This window comes from Thunnus maccoyii, chromosome 7 (assembly GCF_910596095.1).
Source record: "Thunnus maccoyii chromosome 7, fThuMac1.1, whole genome shotgun sequence".
Classification (NCBI taxonomy): domain Eukaryota; kingdom Metazoa; phylum Chordata; class Actinopteri; order Scombriformes; family Scombridae; genus Thunnus; species Thunnus maccoyii.
The window spans coordinates 5,659,140-5,678,131 of NC_056539.1; the positions used below are offsets into that span (position 1 = coordinate 5,659,140).

General features: G+C 40.2%; 1 long non-coding RNA gene across 1 annotated transcript; it reads left to right on the forward strand.

The window, feature by feature from the left end:
- Positions 1–320: 320 nt before the first annotated feature.
- On the forward strand, positions 321–18,720 carry LOC121900256. Its single transcript, XR_006096943.1, has 4 exons — positions 321–626; positions 6,116–6,161; positions 9,803–9,884; positions 18,511–18,720. It is a non-coding gene; the product is annotated as an uncharacterized LOC121900256 (long non-coding RNA).
- The last annotated feature ends 272 nt before the right edge of the window (positions 18,721–18,992 follow it).

Consider the following 18,992-nt stretch of genomic DNA (forward strand, 5'->3'; position numbering starts at 1 on the left):
TATACGGTCATATGTTCAAAAGTCACATTTACAATAGGCAAATATCCGTCCTGTGTTGTGTGTCTGTTAATTTCGGAGGTCACCTTTGACCATTAAATCCCTTACAAACAGAATCAAACACATAAATAAGTAAATATATTTATTTATAAATAAGTATAAAAACAATCTTATGAGAAATAAAAAATAAATAAATTCATGATAAAATACAACCAGATCTTTAATACCCACCCTACTTCTGAACATTTTCTTTTTTATTTTGCCCCCCTTCCTTATAGAATTTAAACGGTCACGTGACGCCCGGTCACGAGGTTTAAGTTTAAATTCAGGAAATACAGGTAAATGGCGGTTGAAGGGTCGGTTGAAAGCTAAAACAAAACACGTGCACAGTAAAATACTGGTTTACAGTTGTTTCAGTCACTATTAACATATTACCTTACTGCGACATTGACTAACAGCAGGAGCTTTACCCGTGAAGACCGCGGTAGTTTGTAAAGTTAGTGCCAGAAAGTTAGCCTATGTCACAAACATGTTTGCAAATAATTGAGAAAGCGCTCGGTTTGCGCGGATGGTTGATGGATCATGTGAACGTTGATGGGAGCTGAATGATGTCATCTCACCTGCACAAGGTAAAACATTTGTGACATTACACCATTAAGCACATGTTGGCGCCTTCAATAGGATCCCATGCTATGATATAAAACACATTGTTATGAAGGGGCTCAGTGTCTCCATGGCTTCTTCTCTCTAAACTATCAATTGTAAAGTCTTCCTACACGGCCTTCTGATTATCTAGTGGAGTGGTTCCCAACCTGGGGGCCGAGACCCCCCAAAGGGTCACAAGAGAAATCTGAAGAGTCACAAGCTGATTAATGGGAGAGGGAAGAAAAAAAAATCCCAGCACACAAAATTACATTTTTTGTGAAATACTGCATAGTTTACCCTTTTCAACTCAGTATTTGAATCTTTTATAGAAGCCCAAATCACTCTTAAGTTGAGATAATAGACATAGCTTCATTTTAAAGTCCCCCTCTACTCAAAAATGTGTTTTTCTTCTTGTTACTTCAGTTTGATGTTTGAGCTTCAATGTGCAGAATAATGTGTGTGCAGAGTTCTCTCACATTCTCACATTCATCTGCTAAAAGTAGAAAGTTTCTCTGTGCTCACCTTAAATCTTTAAACACATGTACCACATGATGTGTGACATCACAAGTAGTTTGGAGCCAATCCTGGTCCAGTATGCAACTTACACAAATGTGATGTGGACACATGAAGCCTCCAGTGCGCAAACACTGAGAATTGACTTCACAGTAAAGTAGGAGACATTTTGTGTCCAGCGGTTAAGCTTTTGACATTACAAATATTTGCATATTTATATATTTTTTCCAATGAGGGTGAGGGATATATGTTTTTAAGAATTTTTAATTTTAGTTAATTGAACTTTCTTTGTGGAAAAACCACATCAGACACAAATCATTATTCAAGGAAGAGTTTTTTTTTAATCTTAGGTCTTAAAACATGTCCGGAGAGGATACTTAAGTGGGCACACGGCAAAAAGGTTAACGCATTAAAGCATAATAAGCTCACAATCGGTGATTTTTCTAAAATAAGAATTCAGGCTTCTCCAAATTAAGAATTAGTTTTCCTGCATCTCAGTAAACCACTAATGAAGCTCCCTAAAAATTCAGAATTTCTTCCTCATAACCTGTGGACTAGTGCAAAGGCATCTTTAGTCCACACTTTAAATGCTCTTTATTTCTTCTTGCCCTATTTCCCTCTCTGTGAACTGTAACAGTACACGGTGGCAGCGTCGCCACTGGCCTAAGCGTTACAGGCTGGTGTGCATCAAATCTCATTATTCCATTCTCCTCCACTATCCAAGGTTGATCTAATCACCAGATCAACAACTGGGATGTGTGAGAGAACAAATAAGGGAGACAAAATGAACAAATGATTAGTATGCTGTGAAAAGTACAATACGTTTCTTATTTAGCATTTAGATAACTATCTATCCTGAGGAGCAAGCTTCAAAGTTGAACTCAGTTTAGGCGAGGGGGATTAATTCTCTCTACTGCATGCTTCATTGAATCTCTCATTACCAAACTTTGTCTGTATTGATGTTAGATTTGATTGAAGATTAGAGCATTTAGCAAATCTTGCTTTTCCGCATGTATCAGGCTTTTTCAAGCGCGGCACACCACTCGCTGGTCAATACCCTCACTTTTATCCAGTGTCTGCTTCATTTAAACTTAATCAACTCCATCAATGAACTGGAACAGCGAAACGTCCCCTGGAACAATAGCTTTTGTTGGATAATGCTTTGGTCTTATTCCCAACCGGGTGGCGATAAACCTAAAATTACACTATGATGAACTATTTCAATCAATATGATAATGGAAATTGGCTTGGGTGACTCTTTGCAGGGCTTAAGGAGGCAGGCTAAAGCCTATGTGACATTAATACATCTCCATGCTCTCTCCCTGCTGTTGCAACCCCCTACCTCACTTTATTGTCCCATCTTTTCAGTGACATTGACTACACCATATTGCAAAGCGCTTGGTAGTTTAATGATCTCTCTTCACCGGGGAATGCTTGTGCTGAAATGGATGCACAACCTGACGGTCTCATGCATTGTTTTCCAACTAAATTATAGGCTCTATACTTTGTTTCCTGTAGTGGCTCAGCAGGGTGTAGATCAATCATTGATGGCACTGTTGTAAAGCAGCTACAACACGACTTTTGCTGCTCATTTGGACGTTTTGTCCTTGTGAGGGATCCAGTGCCTGTTATAGGCTACAGTTCATCATATTTATACTGCTACCAAAAGACCCATTTCAGGAGCCTTAGCAAGGAAAACGCAGGCTCCCCATCTGTTGCATACTAATAAATATGCCACCTTCTGGGACAATCCAGGAGTGATCATGATGATCAACTGCCAAGTGATATGACTTACCATAAAGCTGTTTATTTGAAAAGTTTCCCCTCAGCCAATAATTGTCAAATGTATTTCGGTATCTATTATTATTTTCTGAAATGATTTATAAGACATGTCGAGTTGTTTTCCTCCACGCCTTTCAGAGTCATTTGATTATCATTTCTAAAGCCAGTGCTGGCATGCGGCATGGGATGGATGCCTTTGTGTTGTTTTACACAGAAATGAGCAGTTATTACTGGAGCTTAAAGTCACAGCTGTCTTGTATCAGTGAGTCACTGATCAAGCCAATCTCCTGTACATATTCTGTGTGCTGATGGAGTCATTGGCCACTTGGGGGCAGCAGAGACAAGTTGTGAACACAACATTGACAAATTATTACCTTTTAAATTAATATGGCACACTTCCAGCATCCAGCATTTACGTAGCAACATTGTCTTTCATTTGGAGTTGTGTTTCTGGCCACAAATTTAAGTCCAATGTGAACTCTCTTGAAATCTTAGATAGTGTACAGTGGGTTTATCAGAGCTTTTTCGCTCAATACAACTGCCTGCTTTGGCCAAAAACATCAGTATGAGAGTATTAAAGGGAAGGGACTTAAAGACTTAAAAACCTGTTTGAAATAGACAATCCATTACAGTAAATGTCATTTCAGATTTTTTTTTTTTTTGGTCATAGTTATATTGTGTGGTAACAATGAACTTTTCAAATAATCTACACTCTTAAATCTGCATCTGGTGGAACGGACTTGGCAGAAATGAAATATACTATTCATATGTATGTTTTAATTAGTGTATAATCCAGTGAAAATAAGAATCATTGTATTTTCGTTACCTTAAAATGAGCCCTTTATATCTACATGGGGAGCGGGTCCCCTTTCATGGAGGCCGCTGTGTTGTACCACCATGTTTCTACAGTAGCCCAGAATGGACAAACCAAACACTGGCTCTAGAGAGGGCCTTTCATGTTTTTTCCCTGCATTTTTCACATTTTTTGCGAGTTTCGCGGCCACTGTAGTTCTCCTTCATGCTTGGGACGCTTGGGAGGGGTATTCATGTGGTTGCAATCTGCTACCTCACCACTAGATGCCACTAAATTTTACACACTGGTCCTTTAACTGTAAAGTATATATTATAGTAAAACCTGCAAAAACACTGGTACTGCCCTTTTTTAAGGTAGTCTCCACTAAAAAGATGAAGGTGCTATGTGCCTGAGAACTGAGATTACTTTCAGATTAAGTGCTACACACATTGGCTCACATCTTTCAGCAACCTTTGAAGTTTTGTGAACAATCTGATATGCATTTTTTACATAAGCAAAGTATAAACAATGACATTTGATAAGAATCCCTTAAATGTGGTAATTAAATTAAATTAAATTGTGACCAATGTCTGTACTGTGTGATAAAGTTGAAAAATGCAATTTCTTATTTCTTATGGCCCACATCCAGTATATATCAGTATACTGATATATCTGTGATAAGCTACGTAAAAATTGGCCAGTAATGTTTCCCATTCCAATATATTGGTCAGGTTCTACTATAGAGAACATCATCCTCAATGTTGCCAAGATTTCTTGACAAGAAATTGAAATTTACACCTCATTCATTTTTACATTTCTGTTTGCATACGGATTCAACAAAAGACATAACTTTGTTTTAATTAGCACACTTTAGAAGTGGTGGGCATATTTTTGAACTTTGGACAGAGCCAGGCTGACTGTTTTCTTCTGCTTCCAGTCTTTATGTTAAGCTAGGCTAATCACCTCCTTGCTCCAGCTCCGTTTTAACATACAGACATGAGAGTGGTATCAATCTTCTCATCTTAGTCTTAGCAAGAGACCAAATAAGCTTATTTCCCAAAACTATTCCTTTTAAGGATTTGCTATTGAGTGGTGTGCGCAGGTTGTCATTTCATAGATTAGTCACTGTCTGAAGGTGCTGATGAGTGACATAAGTTGCTGTAGTATGTGATTGAAATGAAAATAATCATCCCGTTCTCACTCCCAACTTGTCAAATACTGATGCTTTGTCACACCCGTCGGTGTCACTTTTTAAGATACTTCTATTTGAAATACATTATATAGATTAAATTTCATGAAATGCCGTGATACTACATGTTGAAAAATTGATCTAATAATGACACAGATGGGTTTACATCCGAGTAAGTTGAAAGCCCAGTGCGTCTCATACAGATGCTAAAGGGTGCCTTGTGCGTCAGTATCAGATGCCGAGGGTCGTGTCAAAGCGTTGGTATTTGATGACCTGGGAATGAGAACGAGTTTAAATAATACCACTAAATAACATTTATATTATTGACCAATCTATCAATTACAAAAAATCAGTAAAACTGATTAAAAATATTTAGTCTAAAAAATATCAACAAAATATTGAGGAAAAATTACCATTACAGGTTCTCAGAGAGCAAAGTTCAATTTACTTATTGTGTCTGACACTCAAAAGCCAAAGGCATTCAAACTACAATGAAAACAGAGAAAAGCAGAAAATCCTCCCCTTTGAGAAGCTGGAACCACAGAATGACACTTTTGTTTTGTGAATGACTTAAATCATTAATCGGTCATCATATTGGTTTTCGGTTAATTTCTGTCGACACCACTACTCTGTGCGTCATGTTAGAGTCTTTATCCTCCTCTTTTAATGCTAACTTTGAAGTCTTTAATCAACAATTTATTCGCAGTCTAATTAGAGTTAGTTTTCCTGGAGGATAATTCATGACGGGGATGGATACTCCCTGCCTCTCTAACCTCTCACCTCCTGCAGCAGCCAGCGTCTATTAGTCTGTCCTGCATCTTAACTGACTGAAGTTGCTTCCATGTCGCCATCCAGCTAACATGAAACACCAGATGTGTCATTTGACACTTTTGAATATGTTGTTTGCCTTTGTTTCCATGTTTTACTCCCAGTGCTGGAAATGATTTGAGAGGACAGACATGCACAACAGATACAGCACCTTGAACATCAAAGACCCGCACCGCAACATTAGTAACACTGTGTGTGTCTGTGTTTCTGCTGTAACTCTGCACACGCTCACACACACCCGTGAGCGCTGTTGTGAGTTTGCGTGCACGTCTTTGTGCCTGCCATAGGAAAGCATCCGAGACAGCCCAGAATATAAAAATTTACAGGCCTTTTTCCTGCTTTGTCTGTCTTCTTTCCCATTCTCTTAGGTGAATGGGGCCTGAGTGATAGACCCAGAACCTTTCATCTCACCCAGTGAGTGTAAATAGCTGTCATGTTTGATTGACGGTCTGACGTGCACATGTGATTCCCTGGAAGAGAGGAAGAAATACAGTCAGAACATAGTGCATGATGGTTATCAAACCAAAGACATAATGAATGAGTAATTACACAAAAAATCAACAGTGTTCTACATTTCCTCATATGAGAGTTCATGCAGAGAAATTTGCATAAATTCCAAAACAGCTACTGTGTCACATTATTGGCTTTAAATCTTATCATAGTATTACAAATTTTAGAATTTCATAGTCACTAAACAGAGTAATTTCAAAAACCCCTGCGCTGCCTGAATCTTAAAAAAAAAAAAAAAAAATAAAATCATTACTCTCTTTAAAAAGAAACAATCACCCAATCATGTTTCAGTGTGTGTCTACAAAGCATGTCACAGCCTGTAGAGCCCATGGAGCACAATGACGCTCAGTTACATATTATAATGGGAACTCTTATTCAGTATGTACCCTGTAATACCAAGAAGATTTACGAATTTACATGAAATTGTTTCTTTTACACATTTAACTTGAAATTAGTGATAACTCTATTACTGATGCTATATATTATTTCTATGAATAAACATGTAAGGCACACACAATTCCAAACTCTGTGCTGCATATACAAGTACAGACCTGTAAATGTGTTCTCAATCAGCGGAGTTGTTGATGGGTATTAAATTACATGTAGCATTCAGCTGAGTTGTTGTTAGGTAGTTCATCAGATAAATTGCATAGGAACCATTACTCAGTACATTGTTGACCAGTTTTAGAAGGATAGAGTCATTGCACAAGTTGACATACTGTACACTTAAAGCTGCACTAATCCATATTTTTATATGGATCAAATGACTACATGTCACTCATGGTGACAAACCCACATATTACAACCTGTCTCTGCAGGTCAGTTCAGTGTTTTACTTTTACAGCCCGCAACTTTACCATTTTGGTTCCGTCTCACAGCTTTCATCAACATAATTTCCCATTGTAAACCCACTGTACAACACATGCCCAGCACCAAACAACCGACAAAAAATGTTAGCAAGTAGCTTGTTTGTGTAGTGGAGCATTTAGCAGCTAAGAGCCAGATCTTTCCCTCAAACTAAGCTAAAAGGAAAGTGATTGTAGGACATTTGTCAGGTAGACAGAAACTTGACTCAACAAGACTAAAAGTGTACAGCTGTGGAAGCGGCTCTGTGAAGATGTACTTGGGCACTGCGATGCTCAGAGTTAAATGTTAACATTAGCATGCTAACACGTTCACAATGCTGTTGCTAAGCAAGCATAATATTTATCATTCATTCGTTCACTTATCGTTCACCATCTTTGTTCAGCGTGTTAACATGCTACGATATGCTAATTAGCACTAAATAGCTGAGGCTAATGAGAATGTCCCGAGTTTTGTAAATATTTAGACTCAAAGTCTCAGATAAAATTAAATTTAGATGATGGTGCTAGTTGAAAAGTTAGGGGAAACCAAAGTCATTAAAATTAATCCTGTGGGAGAAATAGATGTCGGAAAATTATTTCATGGCATTCCATCTCATAGTTGATGAGACTGAAAAACACAAATGTCAGACACTGCATTGTTGTACAGTTGGGGCCTGTGTATGAAAAGCACTATGAATACTACTACACTATTCAGCAGATACAGATGTGGACACTCTCAAACACAGTTTATTGTGTTCTCAAACACAGTTTATTGTGTTTGAGAAGCTGAAAGTCAACACTTGAACCCTATAGACACTGTTTCATCAAAAGTACAATACAAATACAACGTGTCACTGTCCAAATACCTATAGACAGCACTCTATACACTATTATACTACCCTATTTTTGATTTATAGAGTTAATGCATTGTTTTAGTATACATTATGCACTAAGCATTGTGATGGCTGTGTGGCTTGACACATATTTCTTTGTTTGGCCTCAGAATGATGATGCTGACGTATTTTACAATGGGCTTTTGCTTTGATTTAGTACACAAAAAAGCATATCACTCTCATCTGCACTCCAATGGGCTGGAACTGGCGAGAAAGAAACAATTTAACTAAAGAGAATATATGCATCAAATGAAAAGCAGATGAAAAAATATGCAATTATGTTCCTGATTGGGTTAAGTATTTCTCTGCCAGCACATGCCAGCTACCACTAGAACCTGTCCCAAATGGGCGGCTTCCAGGCCTGGGCGAGGCCCCAGAAAACGTCACATCAGAACGGTGCCATCTCCCGCTACATCTCCTTTTCCTCAGATCCACGGCCAGTGCGTCCCCCTCGTTCCCCTCTTCTCTTTGCTCCGCTCAGCCCCACTCTGCGTCCCAGATAATGGAGCTCAGCTTCTGCCAGAGGGTCCATGGCTGCCCAGGAGTAATGACCTGAGGGGGTACTTTGTGACAACCAGGGTATAATAATGCCTCCAGCCACGGACAAAGCAGACCCTAGGGGTCAATTTTTAAATACTTTTATGTTTTTCACCGAGGGTAAGAGTCATTTGTTTTTATTGCAGGCCATACTACATTTACACTGCAGAAACAACACATTTATTCCAAACAACAAGGGATATGAAGTGTGGTTAATGTTGTGTATTTTACCAAAATGCGGCTAAGTTTTCATAGGACCGTGCTAGAGCTGACCTATCGCTTTTGATGAAACATCTTCCACTTTTCAACAGAATTTATCCGGCAAATGTCTTTAGGCCGTAGTCCCTCAGATCAAAATTGTGTTATTGAGGCACACAAGGGAGTATGGAATCACCTGTGAATGAAAGGCTTCTCCTAATAGGTTAATTGTAACAAAAGCACAGGGTCTTGCCCCATTGAACAAAAGAGGATTGTGGAACACAGGCCTGTGGAAATGATGTCAAGCAATGTGCTGCCTGCTCTCCCCTGCAGGGCCAGAGTTTGTCTGTCAGCAGTTAAATGCTTACCTCCTACCCCTCCCCTAACACTCAACAATCAATTTACCTCCTCGGGGTCTATGAACCCAAAGATTTGACCTTGCAGACTCTAGCTTTGTTTCCCCCCTCATCTCTCACACCTCAAAGAGTACTTATTAGAACACGGAGCATAGGTATTTTGAAATTGTTTTTTTATACACAAAGAGCACATAGAGTCAAATGTTTCTGTGGCCAGAACCACAGGAATTCATTTGGTGAATCCGAAATTTCCATACAAGTCTGTTTTGTGATCAACAATAAACGCAGTAGCACTGTTACAATGTGCCCAATTTAATTCCTGTTTCAGACTAAATAAGCGGTTTTGCTGAATATTATCAGGTGCTCAAAGGAATGTTTAGACTGGCTCTGTCCTGCACATAACACCATGTAAAACCACAACTTTTTGTTTTTACACTTCTGTTTTTGTATGGATTAAACCAAGATATAACATGTTAATTAGTGAGCTGCTGTTGTTGGATTTTGTTGCCTCTGAACAGAGCCAGGCTAGCTGTGTCCCGCTGTTTGCACTCCTTATGCTAAGCTCAATTAGCTGGCTCCTGCTTCATATTTTTATATATGTATTAATCTCTTCATCTAACTTTTGGCTGGAAATCAAATAAGCATATTTGGCAAACTATTTCTTCAAGAGGGAATATAATGGTAGCAAATCACAGCATACACTTTTGTTTTGGCAGGTTATGCTGGCCAGTGGAAACCGTTCATGAAAGATGTCACTACGAAGGCTGACTGAGTCATACTCCATTGTCTGCTATCCAGGTATATATATGAGGTATACAGTAGAGTTAACAGGAAAACAAAGGCTAACAAAGTTAATAATGAATGACTGTGATATAGGTAATGATGTTGTAATCAGAAATGCATGAATGGCATTTCACTGACAAATAAATTTATCAAAACTGAATAGCAGTTTTTAATGTTTTGTACATTTTACTCCTGGTTTACTTTCATGTTGATGGGTACACAGCCCAGAGATGTCTCTGCGTCAATCAAACACTTCAAATCCCAAGATATATTCATTCCCCCTCCGATTAGAACAGTAACCAATGGAGAGAGTCAACACTCCGAAAGGTGCTAGCTAATTGGGAATACTGAGAATAAAAAAAAGAGGAAAAGCAGCAACTTTTTCTCTTATGTGATATTTATTGAAACTGCTGATGGTTCTGCCACAAAGCTTTCTTCGGGGTGTACGAGGACAGCTTTGAAGTGAAGTATCATCTCTTTTGAAAGATAGATAATCTTATGGCGTTTTTGCTTTTCAGTTTATAGTAGAGAGGTACACAGAATTCACAAGACTATTACTACTGTACAGAAGTTGGCTCCAAATGAAGCACTAAAGCTCCCACATAGACTGACTGTTTTGACTTGTCTTATGCTGTATTATGTTCCCATTCAAATGCATTTAAATGGAATTAACATGAGTTGTGAAAAGAGGGATGCAAAATGGCTAACACAGAAAGTCTGCCAATTGCAGCTGTGCGATCCATCCAGTAAAATAGTGGATAGTTCAATCTCTTAGGAATAGTTAAAAGTTAGATGAAAAGATTGATCAGTGTGTGTGTGTGTGTGTGTGTGTGTGTATATATGTAACCTTTGGGCAAAGCCAAGCTTCCTGTTTTCCTGTGTTTCATGTCTTTATGCTAAGCTAAGCTAACCAGTTGCTAGCAGTAGCTTCATATTTAGCGTACAGCCAGGACAATGTTATTGATCTTTTCGTGTAACTCTGGGCAAGAAAGTGGATACGCGTGTTTCCCTAAATGTTGTTCTATTCCCTTAATGTTGCTTATTTAATCATGATGTTCATGTAGGTTGTTTATTACAAAATGTTTCAACCAAACTATTGTTCAATCAGTAACTAATAGCCTATCAATTGCTTATAGTAAAAACAAATTAAATACATGTCATCATTTTTTTTTCTCAACTACACTTTCTCTGCTCCTGAAAATTAGCATGCAAGCATAATGAACAATTTCCATTATACAAGTTGATGTGTAAAAGCTCAGTGTTTAAGTCGAAAACAGACACTTTTGAGGTCGTCCTCTGTTATTTGTGCCGAGGCTCGGCTTGTTTTTCACCGCTGCGTTAACCATTAGAACACCATATAGTTTGTGCTGGTGGAATTTTTTATTTGCTGAGGGGAAGACAGAGTGGTTGAGGATGTATACATGTGGGGGAAGAGCTGCAGTAATAGAACTCAGCTGGAGTAGGTTACTTGAGGGAATGCTTCAGGAGCGGGAACGGAGCCAAAAGAGCGAGGAAACATACTTCACTTTATTGATTTTGTCGATCGTCTTAAATGAGGGGCACTCCAGGCCAAGGGCTCACCTCTGCATTTTCTCTCTGTGTGCCTGTGCTGTTCGATAGACAACAAGCAGTAGTTACAGGCACTGGGAGAGAGGAATTATGTTTGTGTTTATGTGTGGGAAAGGCGTGTAATGTATGTGTGATTCCACTGTAGCGAAATTCTAACTCAAGTTTACTTATGATTTCTTAAAGACTTGAATATCAGCCTTCTGTCATTATCTTACACTATTCATGAGGTATTATACACTGCCTCTTGTGTCTGTGGCATAAACGAGCCTATTGTTTGAGTCGCATGCATCATCGTCCAGAAAGGACACCGCCCCCAACACAGATCATGACCTTTTGCTTTACACTAGAGATACACGCTACTGTTGCCACTTATTCATCAGCTGTGACTTGGTTATGAATGGCTTTTTAAGGCAAATATTGATTAAGTCAAGTGTAACATCACTTGGCTTAAAGCAGATGTCCATAAGCAATTACAGCTTGTAGTCTGTGTTTTCCATGTTTGCGTTAGCTGACAAACTCATTTGTTTTATATTCCCATATGTCCTGTCAGGTGGGACAGGATTTCTTTTTGTACAGTCAGCATCAATAGTTATTCAATATCCATTACCCTGAAGTTTTTACCTTTTGACCCTCAATACATGTACACAACAAGACCCTACTTAAGAAGAAAAGGATTTTTGTTGAGCAACAAGACTATGTGATCACATTCAGAGTGGATGATAAAGGAAAAATCCTGTGTCACTGTATATGTAATTTTATATTTCAATATATATTGTGATATAGAACACTTTTTTTGGAAATGTAATTGGAAAGCAAAATAAGCACAGGAGAATTAAAGCGCCCCTCCACTCAAAAATGTATTTTGCTTGTACTTCACTTCGATGTTTGAGCCTCACTGTGCAGAGTTTGACACTAGAAGGTTGTTTTCACACTCATCACAACTAGTTTGAAAACCAATAGCGGTCGAGTAGACAGCTTATATAAGTGAGTGGACTTCTCGGTGAACTAGAAGTCATCTTGTGTCCAACAGTTAAACTTTCGAAATCAAAATATTTTTATAGATTCTGGATTTTTCAATGAGGCAGAAGGAGTAGATGTAATTTTAAGTTTTTTTTTAATGAAGTAATTGAACTTGAATTCAAAGCAGAGTATTTTAAATTTGTTAAAACATGTCTGGAGGAATCTTTAAATACAGAACATCTCAGTATTCTTTACCCGTTGCTGCAAAAATCCTATAATCCAACTGTAATAATTCTGAAATATAATAAAAATTCTCTTAACAGCTGACAAATTTCTATCAACTTGCAATATACATGTATATCATCATATTGATCAACTGATTATTTGATTAAACAATCAACCAAAAAGTAATCAACTATTTTGAGAGTTGATTAATTGTTTAGCTAATTCTTTAGACAACAATTGCTCTGCTTCCTAATTGTGAGGATTTGCTACTTTTCTTTGTCTTATGTGATAATGAATTGTAAATCTGTAGGGTTTGAAATGTTGTTTGGACAAAAAAAGCATTTTGATGACGATGATCATGTTGGGCTTTAGCACAATATACCCACCACAATAATATATTGTGGGGGCCACTTATTACCTTACATTTTATACAGCAAACGCAAAATGCATCCAGCAAACTGTAGATTAATCAATAATGAAAATAATCTCTAGTCTTTCTATAAGTTGCTGCAATTACTAAGCACTCACTGTTTGGAAGTCTCAAAAGAACAACACTGTCTTTTTCTGGTCTTCGTGATTTGGGTTTTACCTTCCCTTGTTCCTGATGTTTTTTCTTAGATTTTACTGTATTTATATACTTGTGGATGCTTTGCGTTATCTTCCTAACAGCAGGCTTAACCTGCCTTTATGTGATCTGAATGTTGTTTTTCAACGTTATCCAGTATGATTTTACTCTGACAACATCAGTTTAGCTGTGTTGAAGGATGTGTTTTGCTGGATCTTTTCCCCTTGCATCCCCATGCATGTCCTGCAAATCATCTTCATTTGTGTCCCTGTTATAAAGCATTAAAGCTTCCTTATCTTTTGTCCCTTTCATTTCATTACACAAAATCCCAGAGAAACCACTGGGTGGGATCAGTTAGTTCCAGCCACCTCAGTGGTTTTCCTGTTCTTTATTAAAGTGTAATCAAACATCGGTTTAAGTGGAAAATAAATATCCAGATCTAATAAGCTGCTCAGCCGGATCATGTAAATGCAAATTTTCAAGCTGGTACCCATCCGTCCCACCGAGGGGAGAACAAGCCACAGCAATCGCCTCCTCCACCCGCGATTGTAAATCAAGGAAAATAATGGCTGGATAATGACCAGTTTGCGGTCTCAAGCAGATTGAATGATAACAAACCGCGCATGTTGCACGCAGCTTTTCATTTAACATCCTATCATGGGGAAAGCCGGCGAACAGCTTGGTGTGCCTCATTAAAGGGGTTGTCGATGCCTTGTAAATTTTGCGGAGCAAGGGGTAGAAAATTCACAAGACAAACTTCCCGATAGGGGAAGACAGGGTTTATTCCCCGCCCATAGGGGCCTCCTGCGCCGATGCGGGGAGCCCGAAGATCTGAGAGGACCAGTGAGCCGCCAACTGCATTGCAGTCATCTGTTTTCTAATGTGAAGGAGTGAGAGTGTGAATGAAAAGAGAAGAAAACCCACTTAGACAAGCGCTAAATAATAGACATATAAATTGCTTCGTTTTCTTGTTTTGGGAGATGCTGATTTAGCTGCTAATTGGTGACAGAAACTGTCAAATGGGTGGCAGATAGTGATTGTGGTGGCTTCTGTCAGGATTAGGTGAGAGGGAGAAAAAAAAAAGAGCTTTCTTCTAGTGAAGGCAAAGACAATATGACGGCAGTCCCCTCCCTTCCCTTGTCTGATATTTACCCAAAACACATTAAACAGATAAAGAAGAGAACAGAAACAATAAGCTCAGGATTATGGACCCTGTCTCTTGCCTTCGTCTCGTGCTCTCATGTCTTCTCTTTTTTCTCTCCTCTAAGCTGTCTCTGTGATTGATTAACGTGTTTGTTTGAAGAAATTTTGAATGTTTGCTTGCACGATAAAACACACAGGCGGCGAATACATGCAGGATGCACACAGGCACGAGCGCTCGCACGCACAAAGACAATGAACTCACTGTGAGCAGAGAGACAGCGAAAGAGACGGATAAAGACTGACTGAGTGATCTCTCGAGGGCATCTTCCTCTAACCCTGCCTTGACTCTCCTCCCTTTTCTCTGGAGCATTAAAATGAACAGTAATTAGGCTTTGATACTCTGGCAAATGAACAGTAATTAGAGTGTGCTACTGTGGATCCTCTGCCTGGGCTGCTCATTGAATATTCACACCATTATTGAACGTTAAGATTAGCTCGCCGCCGTCGTGCACAAACAGTGTGGCATGGCAACGGCCCTTTGCAGATGGTGTTAGGGGGATGGTGGAGGCTCTGAGTGTGTGTGTGTGTGTGTGTATGTGTGTGTGTGCGTGCGTGTGTGTGTAGACAGGTCGCCCAAGCCCGGCGGACCCTCAGAGGGGATTTTCTGGTTATTAGATCCTTGCCAGATCATGGGCCAATTATAAAGAAAACTGTCAGTCAAGGCAAAGTGGCTATGTGATTAGCGGAAAAGGACAAAATCAGGTGAGGAGTGTGAATCTTTCTGGAGGCAGCTTTGATTTGCTAATAAGAGGGAGAGGGAAAGGACCGGGGCAGGGTCCCCAGCTGTAGTCCTGCTTTGCTCTCTTCATTTTCACTGTGACCTTCTTAGCACTGCCGGTCTAATCTGCGCTGCAGAGGAGACATAAAGAATGGCTCTCGAGGGGTTTTCTGGGTCCAGGCTCTGAATGAGGCACAAGGGGGTTAGCCACCAAAAATGAGAGCAGTACCCTCTACTCACAACCAGAGGGACATGAGTAATCAAATAGTTCCTTCAGTGCGACAGGGGCCAAATACTGCTTAATTACCCTAATAGTTTTTAAAGACTTTTTACTCCTGATAGAAAAAGGGGGGAAAAAAACACTTAAAGCTATGTCACAGAGAGAAGGAGGAGTGAAAGGATAAGAGGAGGGAGGGAGAATCACTTGTCTCAGAGAGCATCCTCGGCAGACAGAAGCTCCGTCCGCTCCTCTTCCTAATTTCTAAAAGCACGACAGTGTATCCTAATTTAGTGAATGGTGACCAGGGCTGACATTGAGGGGCGTGGTAGGGCCTTTTTTCTCCCTCCAGCTGTGGTTTCTGGCTGGGGAGAAGCAAACGCAGAGGGGAGACAGGCAGCACAGTGCCAGCGCTATAATGAAGCGCGGTAGACAGCAGGCCTGACAGCTCTGGCAGGTGATGCATGGGGCCCATGCTAATTCTTCAGCAAGCCAGTGATGGATCCTGAAATCTTGACCACACATCCCATTAGCCCCTGTCTGTGACAGGAGAATAAAGATATTAAAAAATCCGGGAGAAGTTGGGAGACGGGGGTGTAGGGGGATGCGGAGCGGGACGTGGACAGCCAGTCAAAGGACCTTACGCAAACCTCCAAGTCCTCTGCAATATTTTCAGCAGCAAAGTTATTGATGACTTAACCTCTGGGGTGCAGGTTATGGGTGATGGATACTGTGCATCCCCAGCATGGAACAGCAGAGGATAACAAGGTAGACAGTGAATCACCTGCACACAGCTGATAAAAATAGAATATGACATGTTCTGTAGCATATACACTGCATTATTCCACTGTAAATTCTAAAGAGATGAGTGGACTGGGCTTTCCTGTAAATAGATTAGTTCATTGAATGGATTTTCTATGGTCTCAGCTGTTCTGTGCATCCCCACTGCCCTGGCTTTTGCATCTCAGCACTATGAATGGAAGGACTGTTTATTAGGCTGTCCCTGCCAACTCCTCTGCGACTTACCCTCCTTTCAGGAATAAAAAAGAGTAAGGAAATAAAAAGCGGGGAAGGCTGTGGAGCTCCTCAGCTATCAAACACTCAGGTGTGTTTACCATATATCTTTTATCTTCCTGTGCAGGATAAGGCTAATATTTTTGACAAGTTTTGTGTGAAATATAAATGACCCAGTCTTGATACAAATAGGAAAACCGGTAGCGAAGCGAGCCGAATCGCATCCAAGCCCCCGGAATCCTTCCTATTTCTCAGGGTTGACAAATAGCACTGAGGAAGTTCCAGGGGAAACTGAGAGGTTACTGTGACAGACAAGGAGCACAATTATCACACTATGATGAAAGAGCCATGGCGAGCGCGCGTCGCACCGTTAATTACCGTCCTTTTTCCACCAGCCTCTAATGTGAGGAAAAACACGCGATGACAAGTGTGTAAAAGAGCAAGCACTAAATTACTGTCAGAAAAAATAAACGGAGGATCGCGCGGCCCGCACAGTGATTTACGGGGGCAATTAGTCACCGCCCCACGGAGATGCTGAGGACAGCAGTGCGGCGGGAGTGTGTCAGGGAGAGAGAGTGTGAGAGACACCCCTTCGCTCCACCCACACTTCTAAAGAAATGGGATGGGAAGTAGGAGAATGTTCTCTGTGCTCTTGGCTGAGTGACCTTTGTCTGGCAGAGGGCTTTTACCCAACTTTTCACTGGTTTTAAAGAAGTTGTGCTTCAAAAATAAATGATCAAGCAAGCTACAGCGCGGCAAACATCCTACTTCAAATCAGTGCCATGTTGTCATACGTATATGTATCATAATAGAATGAAAGAAGTAACATCAATGGGCGATATGGAGCAAATTTAGGTCACCATTGCTTGTTTTATGCTGAAGTAAGTTGATTACGACATGGGTGTAAGACAAGCTAAAGCAATGTCTGTCATTACACCATCAGTAGAATACTGCCTTTCGTCTCAAGTCAGATATGTCGGCATACTTGAAATGCTAAACGTCTAAAATGAGCGGTCCCCTACTCCACCATCAAACATCAATGGACTCTAATTGTTTCTAAACGTGACACAAGTTAAGATACTTCAGTTTAAAGCCCGTCGTCACATCTCAAAAGTGACGCTTGATTTTTTTCCCCATCTTGTCTCCGCCAGCAGCTTCTTAGACAGGAGGTCGCATCCCAGTCGTCACATGTCCCTCATATTTCATGCTCTTCAATGAAATGAGCCTTTCATCACGCATTAAAATACCTGCTGTACTTTTAAGGAAGTAAAACCATTGGGAATATGCTCCAGCGGATGGAGAGTCCATTGATTTGTAATGGCTGATGACAGATAGTGTCACATCATCTTTGTTAATTTCACTCATTCTGAGTCATTGAACAAACATGGCGTGCCCGGTTTTTTTTTTTTTTTTTTATTCTCTGAGAGAAATTTCTGAAGTGATAGGCTATTGTTGAATAAATTTGAGGCAGGCCTTGTTAAGAAATTGTCACACCGTGTGATATCTTACAGACATGTGATGAAATAAAGTAAAGATGGAGGGGAGGGAGGCAGTGGAAAATTTATCTTAATATATCCATCACAGCCAAATAAAGACAATTATAGTCGAGCACTTTAAAGAAAACCCTCAAACACAGACACTTGACTTGCTAAGCTTTTGAAGCGTTCACTTCACTTAACGCTTGTGATTGATGCTAACATGACAAAGTGTGTTGGAGGATGTTGACATTTTAATCTGCCTTGATTTGGCTGTATACATATTTAGACTGAGCATTTGCACATGTGTTGTAGGACAATAATAAAACTGCCAGTAAGCTGAGCATTATGGGCAGTGTGATATGGAGTGGGAGGAGGGTCGGGGTGGAGGGGAGGGGGGGGGTTCACATTCTCCCGGCCATACAAATCCAATAGGGGCTAGTAAGTGGGCTTGCTAGGTTGAGCCACGTTTCCAGGTCAGTGGCCTTGAGCATGCTTGGTTACAGCTGCCTTGCCCATTCTTATTGGCAAAGGTGCCATAAGACAGGGTTGCGAGGGGCCGTAAGTGGTGAGGAGGAAGCAGTGGAGAAGCTAACCAGGAGAGGACCATATGCATGTCCAGTAGACTGCCTCCCTCAGGCTCTCTTTCTCCTTCCACATCCCTCACTTCACTGCATTATCCACTCCTTTTGCAGGCCTATAAGTGCCAGGACATCAGACTTCCTCAAGCTGTCAGCCTCGTTTTTCCCCCAGAACAACACGATGTTGAGATCGGACGAGACTAAGGAAAAAAACAGCTGGTGGAGCTGGAGAGAAACCCTCGCATTCAGAACGAAAAGAGGTCTAATCTGTTTTAGCTTCAGCTGCTGCCAATTAAAGGCATTTTTCTTTGTGGCTGTCAAGGAGCTATGTGTCACGCACCTTATTTATACCTTTACCATTCATTGTACAATGTTAGAGTCATAAACATTTCAGTTTGATGTTTCTCAAACTGTCTGGTAATTTTAAAGATGTTTAAACTGACAGTGCGCCATGACACGCTGAATATTTCTACAATGGTTTCAGTCATCCAAGTTCTGATGTCGTTCTCCTGTTCTTTATAGTCACAGAATGCATTTTTACATGGAAAGTGAACTGGCTAGGACCCACTACAGTATAACCTGAGGCAATGTGGAGA